The sequence below is a fragment of the Otolemur garnettii genome, unplaced genomic scaffold (genome assembly GCF_000181295.1).
Source record: "Otolemur garnettii isolate 467f Iridium unplaced genomic scaffold, OtoGar3 scaffold00038, whole genome shotgun sequence".
Taxonomy (NCBI): Eukaryota; Metazoa; Chordata; class Mammalia; order Primates; family Galagidae; genus Otolemur; species Otolemur garnettii.
In genome coordinates this window covers 4,929,798-4,950,591 of record NW_003852433.1, presented here as the reverse complement: position 1 = coordinate 4,950,591, position 20,794 = coordinate 4,929,798, and the positions used below count along the sequence as shown (strand labels likewise).

At 37.0% G+C, this 20,794-nt stretch overlaps 1 protein-coding gene across 3 annotated transcripts in view; it reads right to left on the bottom strand.

Moving 5' to 3' along the window:
* Positions 1 to 20,794, bottom strand: part of MTMR3 (myotubularin related protein 3) — a 151,554-nt gene that overhangs the window by 71,526 nt on the left and 59,234 nt on the right. For 2 of the 3 annotated variants that reach the window (XM_023513294.1, XM_023513295.1), the window contains exon 2: positions 2,548 to 2,599. The gene's annotated coding sequence lies outside the window, so the exon portion shown is untranslated. Of the gene's footprint in view, positions 1 to 2,547; positions 3,146 to 20,794 lie in introns of those variants that run through there. The other variant, XM_012805248.2, reaches the window with a different exon arrangement.

The window sequence follows — 20,794 nt, the reverse complement described above, 5'->3', positions numbered from 1 at the left end:
ACAGCACTCTACCAACGGTGACAAAGTGAGACTATCTCAAAATAAAAGAATGTTAACATTTTTTTCATTCTGTTTTGTAAATTTAAGTCTTTGATGTTTTATGTATAGATAGATTCTGAAGTCTAAAATCAGTAAACATTTACATTATGGCAATATAAATATTAAATGCTACAGAGCCAAGTTATATGTTAGGATTACATTTCCTTCTGTAAAGGTTTAATCTACAAACTCCCTGAGCCAAATGAAAGATAAGATTCTTATTCCAAGCCCCGGGGTCAGAAGAGAAAAAGATTGTTGGGAGGGTTATTGGTGGGACCACAACTATGGTGCATCTTTTTCAAGGGCACATGTGAAATGTACTAACTGTAGAATATAAATGTCTTAACACAATAACTAAGAAAATGCCGTGAAGGCTATGTGAACCAATTTGATGAAAATATTTCGAATTGTATATAAAACCAACACATTGTGCCCCATGATTGCATTAATATACACAGCTATGATTTAATTTTTTAAAAAAGGAAAAGAAAAGAAAGATTTCTCTTTTTCTTAAGATATGAGAATTTGACAGCAGAGACCTGACAGTTGCTCTTTGCTCCATCATCAGTACTACCCCACAATATGACTTCTCAAAAATCTTTACAATAGTAAATCGAAAGCATCATTTAATCTTTCTACAGAGCACAGTATCTCATCTTCTAAGTGCCTGTTTAAGAAAAATTAATTCCTTACTCAGAAACTAAAATTTACATTTGCAAATAAGAACAATACAACCAAGTAACATACTGAGTAACAGAGACTACAAAGACACAGATTATACAGACTACATAAACTATCACCATACAGAAAGGAGAGAAAGAAACAGTAACTGAATCAACAAGATTATGATAACCAATCTCTACTAGAACCAATCTATTCTCCTCTTATTCTTGCCAAAACAAAAAAAAAGCCCTAATCAAGAGAAATTTATGGTGAGAAGGCATTGGTATCCCCAGACTCAAGGAGTGTTTTCTGTGAAATTGACAGTTCAAATATGAAGATGGTCCTTGCTTTCAAAGCATTCACAATCCTGTACAAGTGACAAAATAAGACAGTGTGTGTTAACAGATGCAGACATATGATTCCATGGTAATGCAAAAGACAGATTTTGAGTTAGGCACTCAAGGAAGCTTTTGTAGAACACTCAAGGTTTTAATGGGTGAAGCAGACAAACTTAGAGCTATTGAGAAAAAGGGGACAGGAATGGTACATGCAGCAGAAGACAAAAAAAGCACCTTGGAGAGTACATGAGAGACACTTAAGCAATCAGTGTAGCTGTAAGAGGTGCACTAGGTACCCAGGGAAAACAGCCGACCTCCTGTCATGCTAAGGATCTTGATCCTTATTCTAGAGGCATTAACAAGCCAAAGGTTCCCAAACAAGGAAATGATTTGGATTTAGAAACCTAAACCAAAGCATTAACTTCTCTTTTCAATAAAATTGAATTATAATTCCCTAAATTTAAACAGATAGCGAAAACAAGAGCCAGTTAATAAAGATTTATGTAGTAACAGACACACACAGGTCTATGAAAAGGAGGAGACATTTTATGAGACAAGACAAGGATTGCTATCTACATTGAAGAAATGACTAGCAACTTGTTTTTCTCTTTATAACTCAGATTTGTACTAACATAGTCCCCCTCCCCCGCCCCATCCACAGGGGATCTGTCCTAAGACCCCCAGTGGAAGCCTGAAACCAAAGATAGTACGGAGCCCTATATATCTATGTTTTTTCCTATATATAAATAGACCTATGATAAATTTTAATTTATAAATCAGGCACAGTGGGATAAAGAAAAATAATAAAATAGAACAATTATAATGTAAATGTGGTGTCTCTCTCTCAAGACACCTTAATATTTCTGGGCCTCAGATAACTAGAACTACTGAAGGCAAAACCAAAGATACGGGGAGTGCTACTGTACTAATTCTAGTAAACAAGAAGTCTTGATTTTCATACAAACATACATAAATTTAAGAAAACTCAAAACAAGAATCAAGTTTCAATGCAAAGGAATTGCAGATCAATAGGGAGTATTTATTTTAGACAAAAGATTAGTGGTACTACCTAGCTAGACTGTCAGGTCTCTCAATAACAGTCACATCCCCAAGTGAGAAGGGGGTGTATATGTAAGGCCCTGACCCCACTGATGTTTTGTTTTTGTATATTCTGCTACTGTCCCACATAAACAAATATACCAAAAACTACTGGTGGGGTCAGTCCCTGACTCCCTCATTTGAGAGATGACTTAAATACAAGTTTTTAGGCACAAAGCATTGTTTTATGGCACAATTATATATGGGAGAAATGACCTGGCATAAGTCCTAATGAAAACAACACATTTGGAGACATTAAAGTGAAGAAAAACTCACCTAAATAATTATGAACATGGACAAACATACCCCTAGAATCAATCCGTAAACTGACTTTCCTTCCTCAACACAGTACAGAGAGTACAGGGCAGAAAAAGGAAAAAAAAAAAAAAACAACAAAAAATGAACTTACCAAATGAAGTCTGTCCCAATAACTTTCTACTTTAAGGTTATCACAAGGAAATCTGCAAAAGAAAAACCAGTCAACTTATAATGACAAATATCACAAGAATCAAGTTAAGACACTTAGATCTCCCCATAAGACTTTCTTCTACAATTTAAAATACCATGACAATAGATTTTTAAATTATTACAATGTGGACTATTCAGTCATTCACAGATTTTAAAATGTTTAATTGCACAGAAAGGCCTCTGCAAGCCTTCAGAAATTATGGAACAAACAGAACAGAGCTTTCTAGAAACCTACAGATATACCTATTTAAGAAGAGTTTTTCTCAGTCAAGCAAACATCATTTGTGATGCTTCTCAGGGAAATCTTTGCCACTATAGGAAAATGTACTTTAAAAAATAATATTATAGCCACACTAGGTTTGGTCTTCAGAGTTTAAGGTATTTTGTACACATAATTGGCTTCTACCATGGGATCTGTTTAAGAAAAAAGGCAAGGGAATTACTATCTAAACACAAAGAATTTTTTTTTTAAATCGTTTGGGATTCATTGAGGGTACAAAGAATTAGGTTCCACTGATTGCATTTGTTAGATAAAGTCCCTCTTATAATCATATTCCACCCCCAAGAGGTGTGCCATACACCATAAACACAAAGAATTGTTGTCATGACTAGATGACAATTTGAACTTTAGAGATAAAAGACTCAGTCTGATTGCTGCAACAATTTCAATATCTGCAGACACAACTCATTCAAACTAATAATTATTTAAATGACATGAAGTCACATAAATGAACAAGACTGTATAGTACATCAAATTCCTAAATTAAGGAGTAACATATGATGCATTATTCCCATAATCTCCAGAAACTTATTTAACTAAGAATCATAAAAGCAAAGCCAAATACGCAATAATAAAGAGTTTTGGCTGGGCGTGATGGTTCATGCCTGTAATCCTAGCACTCTGGGAGGCGGAGGCAGGAAGATCAATTGAGGCCAGGAGTTCAAGACCAGCCTGAGCAAGAGCAAGCAAGACTCTGTCTCTACTAAAAATAGGAAAATTAACCAGGTGTAGTGGTGCCCTCCTATAATCCCAGTTACTAAGAAGGCTGAGGCAGGAAGATTGTTTGAGCACACAAGTTTGAGGTTGCTGTGAGCTATGATGATGCCACTGTACTCCAGCCTGGGTAACAGAGCAAGATCCTGTTTCAAAAAAGAAAAAAAAAATAAATAAAATGGTTAAAATTTTCTTTTTTAAGTAATAATTTATCTGTGAATAATTTTCATTTAAATTTTATAACTCAGGTCATATTAGCCACACACTGTATGAAAAAAAGAAAACTATTTTTCAACTTCAGATACAAACTATATAAAGTATCAAGACCACCAGTCTTGCTGTTAACTTGCTTAACGGGGTATAACAGTACAACAGACTGAAGTTGAAGGATTTGTAAATCTTTAGGACATTTTCTTGCTGGAGTATAAGTTTACTTGTATTATTATTTGCATAATAAAATACATATTATGAATTATCTTCATTTTCATTTTCCTTTATACTATCAGAACAAGGGCATTATATTGATTTTTTAAATTATGTATGTTACTTCAGGATAATAATGAGAGGGCATAAGAAACATTTGTTGGCTTGGCGCCTGTGGCTCAAGCGGCTAAGGCGCCAGCCACATACACCTAAGGTGGCGGATTCGAATCCAGCCCGGACCCACCAAACAACAATGGCTGCAACCAAAAAATAGCCGGGCATTGTGGCGGGCGCCTGTGGTCCCAGCTACTTGGGAGGCGGAGGCAGGAGACTAGCTTGAGCCCTGGAGTTGGAGGTTGCTGTGAGCAGTGAAGCCATAGCACTCTACCCAGGGGGACAGCTTGAGGCTCTGTCTCAAAAAAAAAAAAAAGAAACATTTGTTAAAAAAAAAAACTCATGGCTAGGTCTGGTGGCTCACCCAGTAATCCTAGCCATGGGAGGCTCAGATGGGCAGATTGCTTGAGCTCAGAAATTTGAGACCAGCCTGAGCAAGAGTGAGACCCTGTCTCTAGTTTAAAAAAAAAAAAAAACAGAAAAATTAGCCAGGCATTGTGGTGGGTGCCTATAGTCACTACTCAGGGAGCTGAGGCATGAGGATTACTTGAACTCAAGAGTTTGAGGTTGCTGTGAGATATGAAGATGCCATAGCACTCTACTCAGGGCAACAGAGTGAGATTCTGCCTCAAAAAAGAAAAAAAAAAAAAGAACTCATGCTGGGTCTCAGTTCATCCATCTCTTAAAAAAAAGAATCAAGGGGTGGTGCCAATGGCTCAAGGAGTAGGGTGCCTGCCCCATATACCAGAGGTGGTGGGTTCAAATCCGACCCCAGCCAAAAAAACTGCAACAACAACAACAACTACAACAAAAGAGGGGTATCTGATTCTCAGCTCCAGCCAGTTTCTGCCCCAAGGGGATGCAGCTCAGTGAAGCCAGATGTCTGAATTTGAGAAACATCAAGTCTGGATTTTAAAAATTAAAATCTTCCAATTTGGGGAGGAAGAACGTTGTTTAAAAAAGAGAGAGAGAATCAAATGAAATATTATAGTAAGTGTGAGGGCCACATTCCACTTAAAAATTACCATAGATGAAAGATGATGAGTGAGAGACAGTTCACTCTAAGGCAAGAAGCATCAACATACTAAAAGGTAACCGTCTAATGAAATGAGTGTACTCAGAGTTCTGAGGAGGGATGCTCTAGGAGGCTTAACAGGAGATGAATTCAAACTGGGTCTTACAGACTGGATGAGATTTAAATAATGAAGGAAGCAGGAGTGATTCAAGTGAGGATGACTATATTAATATATAGTACCACGGTGGGAAGAAAACATTTTTGAAAAGCAGAGAATCAGAGTGTCAGAAGAATATTCAGGAAGATAATGCCAGAAAAGCAGTTAGGACACAACTGTGGTCCTTGAATGGTAGACCAAGCAACAAGTTTAGATTTTATTCAGTGGCATGAAACCAAAGTTTTATGAGCTGGGAAATAACATGAAAGTGTTGGTCCCAAACAACAGGAAGCAATGGGAAGATGGTTTGGCAAGGGAGAAGTCACTTAGGATGCTTCTGGACTAGTAATTCAGATATGCCCAATATCTTAAAGACAGTGAAAATGAGAGAAGAGATAGAAGTGAGTCAAAGCATTAACTGCCTGAACTTGGTAAGTAATTAAGACTGGAAAACAGAAGGCAAAGCAAGTTGTCAAAGATAACTACAAAATTTTAAGGCCTGTAATAACTAGAAAAAAGAATCGTTAAGAAAGTTAGAGCCCCAGAAAAAGTTAATGAGCTATGATATGCTGACTTTAAAGGAAACTTCTGGAGTAGATGTACAGCCGCCAACAGGTAATTAAGGTGAGATATGGGAATAAATTTAAGAGACAGGTCAAATCTGGGGATAAGAATGATGGAGCTCAATTTTATTCAGGGCAATCACTAAATCTACTATAAGAATCATCTGACATGTTTTAAAAATCATAATTTATTCCATCAAAAATATGATACACCCATTTATACAAAAGTGTTTATGTAAAACTTCCACAAGCAATTCTAAGAGATGGACCAAACAAGAAGGCAGACTCAACAAAAGGCTCAGGAAGTGGGCTTAATGTTGGCAATGACTTTTCTTCCCAATGACCACAATCAGACATCTGCTTGGTTGGAAACAAATGTGTCATTGTAAAACATTGCCAGCAAAATCAAAAACTGCCCATGCCTCTGCCTATTTGTCAGATAAAGGCCACAGATAGGTAAGTGTGAAAGAGTGTCTCCAGTACCACAAGGTACCTTCCCATGACACCAGTCATGTACATACCTCAGAAAGTAAGAGTAGTTATGTGTAGATAACCTTGAACATTTATATATTTGTACAAGCAGAATGTAATGGGATTATGTTAAATCTAAGTGTTTACCGAAAAGGTCTACTTAAAAGGAATGCATAAACACATTAAGCACTAGTGAAAAGAAAACCAGGGCAGAGGGGCAGAGCAAGGTTCTTAAGCTCCATATCCAAAAGTGGTTAAAAAACAAACTTTCTGAAGTTATCTGAAATGGTAACATTTTTACCATTACATATTATACCATATGGATAGGATTTTATCTATTATAAGAAATAACCCTAAAGATATAAAAACATACGTGAATATTTAATACTGTAACATTAGACATCACAGCACAGCTTCATTGGAGAGCGAGACCTAACACAAGATACTCCAAGTTCCTTTTTGTAGAATAATGAGGTAATAGGAAAGGCATAGAGGCTCTGAGAAGGCCAATAAGGAACAGACATATTTAGCACCTATGCAGAACAGTCTATGTGATCACATATGTGCCACCTACCACATTGGCCTCAACAAAGGCAAAGAGGCATACTAATCTGGACCATCTATATAACAAAAGAACCCCAATTATAAAAAGTGATCAGGTTGAATCAAAATCACCAGGAAAAACTAAGGTCTGGCCAGGTCTCCTAAAAACTTTGGGAGGTAAAAGGAGGCTAAAGCAACACTTCTTTGGCTGGGATACAGTTTAACTTCAAAAGAAAAATGGAATGCTTTTTCCATACTCCCATCTCACTTTTCAAACGCATGATAATTATGAGTTCAAAACTTCAAGAAGGCAACACTTGAAGAGCTGGCTTCTTTTCACTTATGTAAAAACAAATGGATTTTCGTGCACATGCACTGAATATTAAGAAACAGATAAAGAGCAAAACCAGTGTATAGAGGCAATATTTTAAAAAATTCATAAGTGTTCAATTTTGAGAAGTATGTCTGCAGCTGCCACTACTTCAGGTGATTTTTTTTCAGCTTTTAGTGCTTCTTCATTTATGTCTATTTAATTTTTCACATACCAGAAACTAGGATTCTATAGCATATGGGTAAGATTATTCCATAGTGAGAGATAACTTAATCACTACCATTAACAAAACCCCACATAAACTACTTAGCTTAGTCTTACTCCCTAAACCTCAAGTTTTCTATAACTTTTGCTGCTAAAATCAACTATAAATGAAAATAGAAAGAAGGCTGGGCCCGGTGGCTCACGCCTAAAATCCTAGCACTCTGGAAGGCCAAAGCACGTGAACTGCTTGAGCTCAGAAGTTCAAGACCGGCCTGAGAAAGAGTGAGATCCCATCTCTACTAAAAATAAAAAAAAAAACTGGCTGGGCATCATGGCGGGTTCCTGTAGTCCCAACTCCTCAGGAGGCTGAGGCAAGAGGATCTCCTAAGCCCACAAGTTTGAGGTTGCCATGAACTATGACACCAGGGCATTCTACCCAGGGCAACAAAGGGAGATTCGGTAGCTTCATTCAGCTAATGTCCTAAGTGGTGGGTATTCAATTCATTGAAGAAATAGTTTTGAGTAGGCACCATTCTAGGTACTGGGGGTGCAGCAATGAACAAAAGGCAAAGTTCTTACCCTTAAGCAGCTGCATTCTATTGTCAACTGTGCTATTCTCAGAGCTGAATGTTTCTAGTGCGACTTTTCTCCCCTACTTACCACCATCCATTGAAAAAGATAAAACAAATAATAAATAAAAAATGAATCAGTGTCCTGGCTCAGTGAGACCTGCAAACAACATAATTTTTAACAAACAACACACACATGTACTTGCATAATTTTTAACAAACCACACACACACATACTCGCATAATTTTTAGCAAACAACACACACACATACTCACACACAAAACCAGAAGTTAATGTGTCTTTTCTACCTCCTTGGAAATATTAAAGTCTAGGAGTTTTCAAGGTTCCAAACACAACTTCATGATCAGTGTAGCATTTCTCTCCCAGCTGTGAGGCACCGATAAGCAGCTAAAATATTAATTATCATTTCCTAAACAAAAAACAACCACCCTTTCCTTAAAAAAAAATTCTAGTAAATTGTCAGAAACAGCTGAACTCCAAATTATAATCACATTTCTGTATCAAAAAACTTTATTGCTAATAGTCTATTGAACTAGCAACACTTATGATAATTTTTACTATAACAAATAATGACCAAAAGATCAATTTTGTATAATTCTATACCCTACATTAGTGGTGAAGAGTATGTGGTGAATTTTTTATTTATATAAACTGATTTTTAAATGCAGAAAATGTTCTAAATACATTATCTGAAGGAAGCTGTGCAATAGAATTTGAAACAGTTGGCTAGTGATTGATGCTTCGATGCTTAAGATTATTTGTCTTCTTTTGGCAGCTGAACTGCTAACAGCTGTTTTTCCCAATCTGGACCCAAACATGTTACAAGTCACAAGCAAAGAAATTGTGCTCTAGCATTTTTAGACATTAAGATAGCTGCATTTCACATGGACCTTACTGCTTTTCCCATTTCAATACGGAAGGGGAAGACGCTCTGACAGTATTATTCTCAGAAAAATTTTTTAAAATTCATATTAATTTCATTGGTGCCCTTTTAAATCACTTATTTTACCAGCATTTTCCTTTTAAACCGAATCTGTATATACAGGGGACACACAAGAGATGAAAACCAAAGATCATATATAATCTGCCAAAGGTGATTACATTTTTTTTTTAATTTTTAACAAAGAGTGTAAAGATATTATGTTCTGGTTTGCTCCTTACAATCACTTCTACATGCAGAAAATATTCACTTCATACTTTTAAGTAAAACATACTGAATCATTAATATGACTATAAGTTCTATGAGCAACTGGTTTTTTTGTTTGTTTTTAGGGAGTTTTGAGACAGAGGCTCACTGTTTCGCCCTCAGTAGAGTGCTGTTGCATCACAGCTCACAGCAACCTCAAATTCTTGGGCTTAAGCAATTCTTTTGCCTCAGCCTCCCAAGTAGCTGGGACTACAGGTGCCCACCACAACACCTGGCTACTTTTTGGTTGTAGTTGTCATTGTTGTTTGGCAGGCACAGGCCAAGTTCAAACCGGTGTATGTGGCTGGTGCTCTAGCTGCTGAGCAACAGAAACATTTATAATTTAATAGAGAACAAAAGAAATACTTAAGACTCAGTTGTTAAGATAACAGGAAATCCAAGCATTCAATCACTAGAGAGTAACTGAATTAAAAGCCAAGAAGGGGGCTCAGGGCCTGTAGCTCAAGCGGGTAAGGCGCCAGTCATATACACCTAAGCTGCTGGGTTCAAATCCAGCCCAGGACCACCAAACAATAATGACAGCTGCAACCAAAAAACAGCCAGGTGTTGTAGCAGGCACCTGTAGTCCCAGCTATTTGGGAGGTGGAGGCAGGAGAATCACTTGAGCCCAGGAGTTGGAGATTGCTGTGAGTGGTGATGCCATAGCATTATACCTGGGGCAACAGCTTGAGGCTCTTTCTCAAAATAATAATAAAAGCCAAGAAGGGTCATTTTATCTATGTGCCACAGGTAGTTTAATATTTATAATTGCTATAGAAAGATCAGAAAACTATCTCCACCCTCAGAAAAAGGTTTCCTGACTTCTTTGTCTATTTCCAAGGTCTACCCCTTTGGGAAATTAACAGAAGGCAAACTGCCACACATTCATCAATGTCCTGCAACTTGTTCTCAATTAACCTCCAGTGAAGAGGAAAGAAGTAACTCTGGTTCCCCGACTCTCCTTCTTTTCTTCTCTACTTTGCCTCAAAATCAGAGTAGTAACCAACAATGCCTAAATCAAAATGGATTTTTTAGGGAGGGGGGGAAAGGAGGGGGAAGGATCTAAATTCCAAAAATTCTACCTCCACATGGAAACTTAAATTTTCCTAATTATAATCTTATAAAGACTTCTGCCCCTCCTAATATATATAATTGTATCTTAAATAACATTACACTGCAGACACAGTCCTTCTTGCTTCCTACCATTCAAAGAATAAAATTTTAAGTGCATTTTCTTGGGCAAAAGACCCAAAATTATCAATCCCTATGAAAAGGAGTTTTAAAAATAGACTTAAAAAGTTTTCTTGGCTCCGCGCCTATGGCTCAAGTGGCTAAGGCACCAGCCACATACACCTAAGGTGGCAGGTTTGAATCCAGCCCAGGCCCGACAAACAACAATGACAGCTGCAACCAAAAAATAGCTGTGGGCACTGTGGTGGGCGCCTGTGGTCCCAGCTACTTGGGAGGCCGAGGCAGGAGACTCGCTTGAGCCTAGGAGTTGGAGGTTGCTGTGAGCTGTGATGCCATAGCACTCTACCCAGAGGCACACCATGAGGCTTGTCTCAAAAAAAATAAAAAATAAAATAAAAAGTTTTCTTAAAATAAGGTTTAAATTAAGAGTTCCCAGGTCTCATATATTCAACAGAAAAAAATTAATCAATGTGATAGGTAGCAAACACCCCAAAATGTGTGGTGTTTTTAAGGCAACTAAAACACTAGGCAAAATTCATGATAAAAACATACCAATGAGTAGGGCGTTGGCCCCATATACTGAGGGTGGCAGGTTCAAACCCAGTCCCAGCCATACTTCAAACAAAAAATAGCCAGGCATTGTGGCAAGTGCCTATAGTACCAGCTACTCAGGAGGCTGAAGCAAGAGAATCGCCTAAGCCCAAGAACTGGAGGTTGCTGTGAGCTGTCACATCACAGCACTCTACAGAGGGCAACAAAGTTAGACTCTATCTCTTAAAAAAAAAAGTCATTTTGTCAAAGTTACACTGCTTGTTCTGGTATGTTTTGCTTCTTCTAGATTCTGCCATAAAAAACAATCTCCAAACCCCTCAATTACACATCCCTCTCACAAGTGCCAAAGAGAAACTCAAGAGTATGCTCACATATAAACCAGAATGCTTTTCCTATTTTGCCTACGTACTTAAGATATTAAAAGAGAGTTCTAGAAAAAATATGGAAGTAAATTAGACTCAAAAATAAGCTATTGGTATCCCCAACCTAGCTAATCTGCATATTAGTTATCAGCAGATGAATGTTTTATTAGGAATATTACTGTTCCTTTCTCCATCTGTAAACAAACATACTCTCAAAAGTTCTGGCTCCTTCCATTTAGTTTTATGCAGAGTAACAAATATCAAAGTGGACAAGGACCAAAAAGCTAAATTAAAACTCAGACCCATCCCTTAAGTGAACAACAATGAAGAGATTTAAATTTTTAACTGTTGTCATCAGAATTAAAAATTGTCCAACACCAGCTACCCAAGAGGTATATTCAGAGAAGAGAAACAAAGTAGAGGCTGTGTGAAATTTTAAGAACCCCCTCTTCTACTGGCCTAGTAAAAATTTATATTCTGGCAATTAGGTAAGAGACTACTCACATTTTTGAAAATAAGCCAATAAAAACGTAAGTAATCTCCAATAACCACATACCACAATGTAGGCTCTGTCTAAATGATGAGCTCAAATACCTACTCTACTTTCTAAGCAGTTCTCCTCAGACTATTAAATGCCCAAAACACTAGAAATTGTCTTGACCTGAACCTGATCCCCAGAAAAAGGTCCATGCTATGTAAAAATCAACAGGAAACAAAAAAAAATGCAAATAGCAACATCTAATCTGATTCCAAGGTTTGAGAACCTGAACGTATCTCACCGGCACACAGTGAAATTAACAACATTTTCTTTCAATTATGTGTATTAATTTTTCAAATAGTTCAAATGTTAGAATATAAATATTTCAGATATTTGATCCTAACTATGTAATAAATAGAACAATTAGTTACTTCTTTCAGCATAGAGGGACTGTGGAAAAAATTACTAAATTGGAAGAAGAGAGTCTAGACCATCAATCCATGAACCAGGAGAATCCTGTGAGAATCACACCAATGCCCAAAGAGATACAAAGCTGGAGTACTTAAAACCTTGTCCCCCCACTTCCAGTCCTCAAGGTCCATTAACCTCCTGCTACAATTCTTCCTTCAATTATCTAAGATGCTTTAGTACCCTGTCAATAAAACCACACTTCCCCTTTAAGCTCTGAGTTTGTCACCATAGAGTCCTAAATAACAAATCAAATTATTCACATATTTAGCCTGATTTTCTTTTCTTTTCTTTTCTTTTTTGAGACAGTCTCATATGTCACCCTCGGTAGAGTGCCTTGGAGTCACAGCTCACAAGCAACCTCAAACTCTTGGGCTTAAGCAATTCTCTTGCCTCAGCCTCCCAAGTAGCTGGGCCTATAGGCGCCGGCCACAACGCCTAGCTATTTTTTTTTGTTGTTGTAGTTGTCATTGTTGTTTAGCTGACCAGGGCTGGATTCAAACCTGCCAGCCTCAATGCATGTGGCCAGCACCATTAACCATTATGCTATGGGCACCAGGCCAAGCCTGATTTTCTTTAATCATATTTGAATAATGTATATCAGGTAAAAACAAAACAAAACAAAACACCGAAGAGGCAGAATTAGGGCCTTATTGTAACTCAATTGCATATTACTCCAGTTACTATTTCCTGATAGCTGAACATGGTATTTTTCCTAGTAATTGTTAGGCTTTACCTATTAGATATTGCATACTCAACAAAATTTCATTTTCTTTTTTTAAGAGACAGAGTCTCCCTTTATCTCCCACAGTAGAGTGCCATTGCATCACAGCTCACAGTAACCTCCAACTTCTGGGCTTAGGCGATTCTCTTGCCTCAGCCTCCTGAGTAGCTGTGACTACAGGTACCCGCCACAATGCCTGGCTATTTTTTTGTTGCAGTTTGGTGGAGTCAGGCTGGAACCCACCACCCTTGGTATATGGGGCCCATACCCTATCCACTGAGCCACATGCACTGCCCCAAAATTTCATTTTCTTAGTCTTCTCATATAGTTTAACCAACAAAATACTCATTTGAATTAATGTTTCATAACATGGTAATATAAACTATACCACATTATCTCTTTCACAGTAACATTAAAAAGTAGACCATTTCTAAATAATCCAGAATTCTAATATACTCAAAAATTATTATTTTGAAGAACAAAAAAAGTAAAATATTCTAAATTTAAAAGTGAAATATTTACTTTAATATTTAAACAATTCATTTCCAGTAATAAAATGTTGTACATCTTTAATATATTTTGATTTATGGAGAAATCTATTATTTATAAATCTCTATTTATAAATCTATTTATAAAACACATGCAGCAATTTCAGCAATGAGCACAATTTATAGTTCATTGATTGTGACTAATAAATGAATTATATACTTACATAAAGGTAGATTTCTTGATTTCTAAAATTGAGAAAAGGTTAAATCAGAAATACATTAAGAATGGCAATTATAATTAATTTACATGGTCTAGGATCTAAGAATTTATACAGACTACAAATAAAATTTTACAGAATGAAAAGTAATGCATCAATTGGCTAATCTATAACAGATTTACTATTAACCTGGTATTCTGCCTGGTTACACTAGGTAAAAAAAAATCCTAACAATGAACTTGTTCTTTTGTCATTTTACTATCAAATGAAGAAATAATCTTTCATCTCGTTACCTCAGAATATCCATATTCATATTCACACATTCTCTCTCCATATAAAAAAATGATATGTCTTACTGATCAAAGACACTCTATATATATTCAGGTTATTTAGTCCTCTTCTATAACATGAAATGTAAGCTTTTCTCCCATATTACTTCCCTTTGGCTCTGTTTATATTTCTCCTAGACAAATACTTTCACATAGCCTTGTTTAATAATTTATTACCTACTTAATATTATTTCAATGTATTTAAATAGAATTGAAAGTGCCTCTTCCCCTATGTAACTGTGATCTGGTAAGATTTCTAGGGTAAAATGTAAGAGTTAAAGTGTTTAAAAGCTTAAATGGACATCTCCAAAGACTGTCAATGTGCGTTTCAACCTCAGAGAGAAGTGAGAGAGGAAAAATATATAGATTAAACATTTACTTAGGAGGAACAAAATATAAAGGCAGAGACAGAACTCAGTAACCTGGGCATGTTTAAGATACGGCAAGTGGGGTTTGCAAACATTCTACTGGGCCACTATCATTCAGACAAGAATTAAATGGAAGAAAAGGGAGCAGCAAGGAAGAAGGAAAAAGCAGGCTTCTGGGATATGTGCAATTAGAAGAATCAACTGATCTTTTATAACAATGGGACCTACATATAAATTTAGGTTAATCACTTCTCAGTGCTCAATGCAAACTGACTTCCCAGTTCATCTAGAACATATCTGGCTTTCATCTTTTCCCATACATCCAACTCAGCTACTATTAAACCACTTTACAAATTTTTTTAACCCCCATGTTTTGATGATCCATCTTCTAAATTATTCCTTCGCCACCTAGTGGGAAGATCCAAGAACCACTCCAAGTTTTTTTAGAATTCTAATTTCATCTTAAGTTTTCATGCAACCCTAAACAGAGCTATGATTTTTTTTAAGTATATTATAAAATATTTAAGATTATCACCAGGCTGAGGTGGCAGTTTAAAGTGATTCAATGTTTGTCCAAGGATCTTCATTCCAGCATTGGTGCGTGTTTCTCCTGCTTCCATTCTTTATCTAATGCTTCTCTACCTAGATACAGAAAAGTCAAGCTAGCCACAGGGCGGTGGCTCACACTGGTAATCCTAGCACTGTGGGAGGCCAAGGCAGGGGGATTGCCTGAGTTCAGGAGTTCGAGACCAGGCTGAGCAAGAGTAAGACCCCATCTCTAAAAACTGCCAGGCGTTGTGCTAGGTACCTGTATTCTCAGCTACACTTGAGCCCAAGAATTTGAGGGTACTGTGAGCTATGACACAATGGCACTCTACCAAGGGTGACAAAGTGAGACTTGGTCTGGGGAAAATAAAAAGAAGGGTCAAGCCACCTTTTATTCACTATAAAACTAATGGGACTATATGGTGTAAGTTAAGACACTTACACTTTCATCATAGGATAAAGTCACAATAATGTATTTGATCACTATATTTCCTAAAATATTTTAAAAGTACATCTTGACCTCTAGCATATCAGTTCACACTGCAGCCCTCACTGTAGTCTAACCTACATCCCAAGGTAACTCCCTTAAAGTCTACCTATATAGTCAAAGCCCAATTTTTGGCTGGACAGAATTCATACACACAAAATATTACAGAATTCTAAGCAGAAAACAATACAGTTTAAAACATTTTTAGTAATTCATATCACCAGTCCCACTGGATATATTTAAAAGCTGTATAAAATATTTAAAATTTTCTTAAAAACAAAGACCTAAAGACTCAAAAAATCGAAATTCCTGAAATATGGAAAACAAAAATTTTAACTAGGAAAATTCAAATTTAAAAAGGTAATACTAAACACTTAAGGTAATACTAAATACTTTCTAGACTATCAAAAATTAAAAACAATGGAGACACCAAATGATGATGAGGATGCAGAGTAACAGGAATTTTCATATACTACCAAAGGGCAAGTGAACTGAAAAGCCATTTTGGAAAACAACATAGCATTAAAGATACACATATACCGTGGCCTGGAAATTCTTTTCCTGGGCATATACCCTAGAGTGGAGATATACAGGGTATCCATAAAGTTGGTGTGCAATTTACTATGTTAAACTATTTTAAATTGCACATGAACTTTATGTCCACCCAATATAATAGAAGAAACAGAACATTTATAGCAGCATTATTCATGGTAGCCCAAACCTGGAAACATCCAAATGTCCAGCAATAAAAATCTGTAGTATATTTATACAGGGTGATCATAAAGTTGGTGTGCAATTTACTATGTTAAACTATTTTAAATTGCACATGAACTTTATGGACACCCTATACAACAGCAATAAAAATGAATACATTAGAGCAACACACACCACTATACAGGAATGCACAAAAGACAGAAAATACATACAATATGATTCTATTCAAAAATAGACAATATTAAACTCTTGCTGGCAATATATACATGGTTAACAAGACAAATAAAAGCCAGTGATTACCACAAAGACCAGGACAGTGGTTAGTTATTTCTCAGAGGGAAGGAGGAAGATATGAGTAAGGAACAAAGGCCAAAGCAGCCTTCTGGCTGCAGGTGATGTCCTATTTCTTGGCCTGGGTGATGGTTGACATTGAGTGCTCATTTTATAACCATTCATTACAGTGTATATACAACTGCATTTTACCTGTTTTGATTGTATATCATATTTTCCTATAAAAGCTATTATAAAAAAAGACAACTTAGGTGTAATCCTAGCAATCTGAGAGGCCAAGGCAGAAGGATCACTTGAGCTCAGGAGTTCAAGACAGAAAAATTAGCTGGGCACAATGGCGCACATCTGTAGTCCCAGCTACTCAGGAAGCTAAGGCAGGAGAATTGTTTGAGCCCAGGAGTTTGAAGTTGCGGTAAGCTGCAATAATACATTCTCAGCCAGGATAATGGATTAAGACTCTGTTCTCCCCAGAAAACAAAACAAGAAAACCTAGAAAGAGATGAATGCATGGGAATAATAGCAAACTTGTGGTGGTATAACTTTTGGAGCAAGGGAAGGAGATTTGAGGGACTTCAACTCTGGAGAAAGGGAACAGGGTTTTATGGAATGGGAGTGGAGAAATAAAAAACACTGAAGAGAGCAAAATAAATTTCAAAACTCTAAAGAACAGTGCCCACTTTGCCAAAGTCATGCTGCCTGTGCATGCCCTGAGGATAATGGGATTCATTCAAAAGACCACAAATCCTAAAATCACTCTTACAAATTGATGAAGGGGTGCAAGGAGAGAAGAAATAGGGGACCCCCCCAACTCTGAAGGAACAGGCTTAGCTAAAGTAATAATCAGCCGCTGTCCATCTCCTCATTGCTTGGTAATAGTGTCTCCTTGTTTCCGTACAGTTAGTAGTTATAAAGATTCTTAACTTTTTCCACATATCTGGCACTTGCAAATATGCTTAACTTTTCTCTATTGATAACATAACCTTTTGGAACCCTAAAGGATGTTTCTAAGATATCTTCCGGACCTTAGCTAACCAGTGGATTAGCTAACCCATGCAGACCAGCAGTTCATACCAACCAACTGATTTGATTGGAATCATAACCCCAGGAGCTAAAATGCAAGAAGATAATTTTCAGACTCCTATAATTTTGCCCCCAACTTACCCAATTAACAAACCTAACTACCTAATCTCCCCTATCTATCAAACGATCCTTTCTCTTCAATTCTCAAGGAGGAAGATTTGAGAAATTTTTCCTGTCTCTCTGCTTAGTGCTAGGAGAGATAAACTCTTTCTGACATAAACCCTGATGTCTGGATATTGGCTTTCTCTTGGGCAGTGCACAGATAATCCTGGCTAGGTGGAGGTTTATCTTTGCCCTATCCTTACCCAACATTGCTCAGTCAGTATCTCCCTATTCATTTCTTGTCTTCTTCCTATCCCCTAAGATGACAAGAAACAAATTCAGACTTTTCCCCCTACCACGATCAAAACGTGACTTCATGTGAGGCTTCTTGGGCAAGTGTAAAATATTGCATAATTAACAAGACCCCATATATACAAAAATATTTCTAAAACAATCAGCTGGGTATGGTGGTACACAGAATACTGCTTGAGCTCTTGAGTGGGAGGCTGTAGTGAGCTATAATTACACCACCGCACTTCAGCCTGGGTGACAGTATAAGACTCTGCCTCAGAAGAAAAAAGAAAAAAAATGTAGCAGCTCGAGTTAGTTCTCCCCTGAAACAAGTTCTTGAGGTGGATACAAGTAAAGGGAATAAGTATATTAATATATGATCAAAAGCAACCATTTAACACTCTTCTGGTTATTCTGGGCTCTAAGACCCTTCCAGTTCTTGCCTTAAATAGGCTGCCCACATGACGAGGAAGAGAGAAAGAATAAGAGAAAGAATAAAAGCAAAATGCCAGTAAGTATCACGTCTCTATCACATTCTGAGCTATAATAAGAACTGAGACATAATAAAATAACCCTTTAAGTCATGGGACACAGATTCAAAGTAGAATATCTACAATAGTTATAATATATGAACTCCTTCCTGGTCCAACACACTTTTCCCAAAATCGTCAGCTAAAATTTCTATGAAGGGAAGGAAAACCTTCACTACCTTATAGATATTTAATGAGTAGCAAAGGTAGACAAAAAAATACCCACACCACGTAGCCAGAGGTGTCGTGGAAGGGCCAATATATTCAAACTTTAAAGGCATTCAAAAGGCAAACTTGACTAATTTTATGTAAGAATTTTTATGTTAAAGAATATATTAAAAGGCCAGGTGCAATGGCTCATGAATAATCCTAGTACTCTGGGAGGCCAATGCAGGAGGATCGCTTGATGTCAGGAGTTTGAGACCAGGCGAAGCAACAAAAAGAGACCCTGCCCTTACAAAAGATAAAACAATTAGCCAGGCCTGGCAGCATATACCTACAATCCCAACTATTTGGGAGGCTAAGGCAGGAGTATCACTTGAGCCTTGATGTTTGAGGGTACACTGATAACGCCACTGCACTGTAGCCCCCAGTCTAGGAGACAGAGCAAGACCTTGTCTCCAGAAGGAAAAAAGACCTCTAGCCAATTATGTTGCCATGTGCCTATTAGTTCCAGCTACTCGAAAGGATCACTTGAGCCCAGAAGTTTTAATCCAGCCTGGGCAATGTAGTGAAAACCTGTCTCTATTCAAAAAGAAAACAAAACCAAAAAAAAAGTTTATTGTTTAGTGAATACAGGGATTCTGTAGGATAATGAAAAACTTCTGGTAGTAGTAATAGTTATATAACATTGTCTATTTACTTAATGCCACTGAATTGTACATTTTTAAATGGTTACATGGCAATAAATTTTGTTACAAATATTTTCCCACAAAATTTTTTTTATTTTAAAAACCTCTACTGGCTCGGTGCCTGTGGCTCAAGCGGCTAAGGTGCCAGCCACATACACCTAAGGTGGTGGGTTTGAATCCAGCCCGGACCCGCCAAACAACCAATGATGGCTGCAACCAAAAAATGGCCAGGCGTTGTGGCTGGTGCCTGTGGTCCCAGCTACTTGGGAGGCCGTGGCAGGAGACTCGCTGAAGCCCAGGAGTTGGAGGTTGCTGTGAGCAGTGAAGCCATGGCACTCTACCCAGGGTGACAGCTTGAGGCTCTGTCTCAAAAAAAAACCTCTACTTACCAAAAGACATCATTAAGAAGATGAAAAGGAAAATCATATATGAGAAATATTCACAAATCAGTCATTGGGGAAATGCAAATGAAAACCACCATCAGATACCCTTTTAAGTCCACTGGAACAAGTAAAACTAAAGAGACTGGCAACAGTCATGGTGGTAAGAATATTGAGTACTTGAAACTCATACATGGCTCATGAATTATAAAATAAATAGCATTACCTCTGTGGAAGACAGTTTGACAACTCTTTATGAAATAAAACATACATCTATCCTATAACTCAGCAATTTTCATTTCCCAGGTATTAACTCAAGAGAAATAAAAAGCACATACTCACAAAAAGGCTTGAACAAATGTTCATAGCAACTTTATTCATAAGAGCCCTAAATTGGAAACAACCCAAAATATCCAGTAACAAATGATCAAATTGTTGTATATTCCTACAATGGACTACCACATTCAGCAATAAAAATAAAAAGCTACTTACTGATACTTAACATGGGTGAATCTCAAAAGTATTGTTGGCTCAAAGCAACAAGTTACAAAAGAATAAATAATGTATGGTTCCATCTGGATGAAATTCAAGAACAAACAAACTAATCTACAATGGTAGAGACCACAGTAGTAGTTTGGGTTGGGGGAGAGGGAGACTAACCAGAAAGAAACTTGAAGGAATTTTCTTTTTCTCATGATGTAAAAGTTCTATATCATGACTTGAGGAAGTAGCTACACTGCTGTAAACATTTACTGAAACCAACTACACACTTGTTATCTGTGCATTTCACTATGTCAATTATATTTTTAACTTTTAAAATCCTAGAATAGTGTCCTACAACACAGGCTTTAGCCCAGGAGTAGGGAACATTTTCATGTCAGAAAATCACATTAATTTAGCTGTAATCATATAAAGACACATTCAAGGAACTTCAATTAGATATTTGTGCACTTAAAAATGTATATTTCGTAAAAGTCTTACTATATACTTAATTTCAAAAAATGAAAACTTTTTGAAGTTTTTAGATGACAATCATTTTTTAATTGTTGAAAATGACACAAAGCATCAGTGATATAAAATATATTTTTAAAGTATACAGCTTTCAGCTCAGCGCCTATAGCTCAAGTGGCTAAGGCTCCAGCCACATACACCAGAGCTGACAGGTTCAAATCCAGCCCAGGCCTGCCAAACAATGACAACTACAAC